This window comes from Prunus avium, unplaced genomic scaffold (assembly GCF_965620075.1).
Source record: "Prunus avium unplaced genomic scaffold, drPruAviu1.hap1.1 HAP1_SCAFFOLD_95, whole genome shotgun sequence".
NCBI lineage: Eukaryota > Viridiplantae > Streptophyta > Magnoliopsida > Rosales > Rosaceae > Prunus > Prunus avium.
This window is the reverse complement of record NW_028276932.1, coordinates 22,501-25,000: the sequence shown is the minus strand read 5'-3', so window position 1 is coordinate 25,000 and position 2,500 is coordinate 22,501.

Here is a 2,500-nt window from a genome sequence, read left to right as displayed (position 1 = left end):
CGCGCAGCATGCCGGCAGCGTGTGCGCAGCGTGCGCGCTTGGGAGCCTGTCGACAGAATTTTTCGAAACTTGCCATGCCATGCGCGCGCACAGCTTGCGCGCAGCGTGTGCACAGCATGCCGGCAGCGTGCGCACAGCATGCCGGTAGCGTGTGCGCAGCGTGCGCGCTTGGCAGCCTGTCGACAGAATTTTTCGAAACTTGCCATGCCATGCGCGCGCACAGCTTGCGCGCAGCGTGTGCACAGCATGCCGGCAGCGTGCGCACAACATGTCGGCAGCGTGCGCGCTCGGGAGCCTGTCGACAGAATTTTTCGAAACTTGCCATGCCATGCGCGCGCACAGCTTGCGCGCAGCGTGCTGATTCTGTCGACAGCGAGGCTAGCGAAACTTCTCCTGCCATGGCGTGCGCGCAGCGTGCTGACTCTGTCGACAGTGAGGCTAGCGAAATTTGTCTTGCCATGGCGTGCGCGCAGCTTGCGCATTCGGTCGACAGTGAGGCTAGCGAAACTTGTCCTGCCGTGGCCTGCGCGCAGCCTGCGCGCAGCATGCGCGCAGCATGTGCGCAGCATGCCGGCAGCCTAGTTCCAGATTTTTTCAAATGTCGACAGAATTTTTCAAACCTTGTCAAACCCCATTTTTATTGAAATTTCCTCGCACAATAAGCTCCCCATAAGTAGTCTATGATTTTTAGTACCTTCTCCAAGTTACAAAACTAAAAAATTCCTCCCGGATTTGTTTTAATGATTTTTTCAATTTTACGACTTCTAAAAATAATAAAAAATACTTCCCGACTTCAAATATTTATGAAACTTTTTCCCATCAGAGATTGCATGTTTCTTAGTATCCCTGCAAAAAATCACGTCCAAATACCTTGTATTGAATTATTTAGAGCCCATTATGACTCCTCGCGCATAGGTGATGTCTCTTCCTGTCAAAGGGCTAAATGCATAAAATGCTATATAGGGGGGTGTGTGTTGCCTGCATATGCATGGCAGCCCATGCCCTCCTAGCTGCAGCCCCCTTCCCCCACGCCACACCCATGTCATGTTGCCTCGATATGTTGCCTCGATATGTTGCCTCGGTATTATGGGTTTGGTGTCGGGGTCGGGGGGCTGCCACCCATGGCGGTGGTGGCCGGAATCCGGCCGCCGCCACCACGCCGCCGCCATGGGTGAGGGGGAAAAAAAAAGGCGTGGAAAGTTGCGAAATGGGGTTGTCTAGGCTTTTTTTTGGCATGGAAGAGCATGGAGTGCTAGGAACTCCTTCTCAAATGCGCGGGCATGTCGACCACAACCTCATTTCGCAACAACAACCACCCGTGTGGGGTGGCGGTGGGTGGATAGTCGCGGATTGGGGCTTGCCAAGCCAATGTTTTCAAAAAAATTCATCAAAATTAAAAACAAATGTTTTGTTGCCTTCGGATTTGTGGGCGAGCGGTGAGTCGGAGTGGAGCCGGTAAAGTTTAACCTCGGTGTGCACGGTTGTTTTTAGAAACTCAATCCAATGCCGGGGACGTTGAAAGTGACGCTCTTATGAGTTGCAAACCCGCAAGATTTAAAGAACCTTTTCAAAAAAAATTCAAACCAACAAGATTTAAAAACAGAAATTTTCATCAAAATGAAAAACAAATGTTTTGTTGCCTTCGGACTAGTGGGCGAGCGGCGAGTCGGAGCGGAGCCGGTAAAGTTTAACCTCGGTGTGCACGGTTGTTTTTAGAAACTCAATCCAATACCGGGGACGTTGAAAGTGATGCTCTTATGAGTTGCAAACCCACTAGATTTAAAGAACCTTTTCAAAACAATTTCAAACCAACAAGATTTAAACCAACAAAATTAAAAACAAATGTTTCGTTGCAAACAAATTGTGGGCGAGCGGCGAGTCGGAGTGGAGCCGGTAAAGTTTAACCTCGGTGTGCACGGTTGTTTTTAGAAACTCAATCCAATACCGGGGACGTTGAAAGTGACGCTCTTATGAGTTGCAAACCCACAAGATTTTAAAAACTTTTTGAAAATGTTTCTTCTAAATGACACATTTTGATCCTTGGCAAGTGCTCAATCCGTAACTATCCAATCACCGCCACACCACACCGGTCGGGAGTGTGTGAATGGTGTGCTTCCCGGGGTTGGCATAGATAATCTTTCGCATCGACAATCTTTTGCATGCGAGGGAATGTCTATGCCAACCCCGGGAAGCACACCATTCACCCACTAGTTGTGGGCGACGATGGGTTGGCTTCAAATGAATTTTTGCTTGGGGTTGTCCTCGGTATGCTTTTGTGTTGGGAGTACGGCCACCAAACCTTCTCAATGCACGGGTATGTCGAGGATGGCTTTCGGCGGGGTTGATGAAGAAGCTACCCAATTCTCGGCCACACGAACACATGGTGACGATGCGTTGGCTTCAAGTGAGCTTTAGCTTGGGGTTGTCTTCGGTATGCTTTTGTGTTGGGAGTACGGCCACCAAACCTTCTCAATGCACGGGTATGTCGAGGATGGCTTTC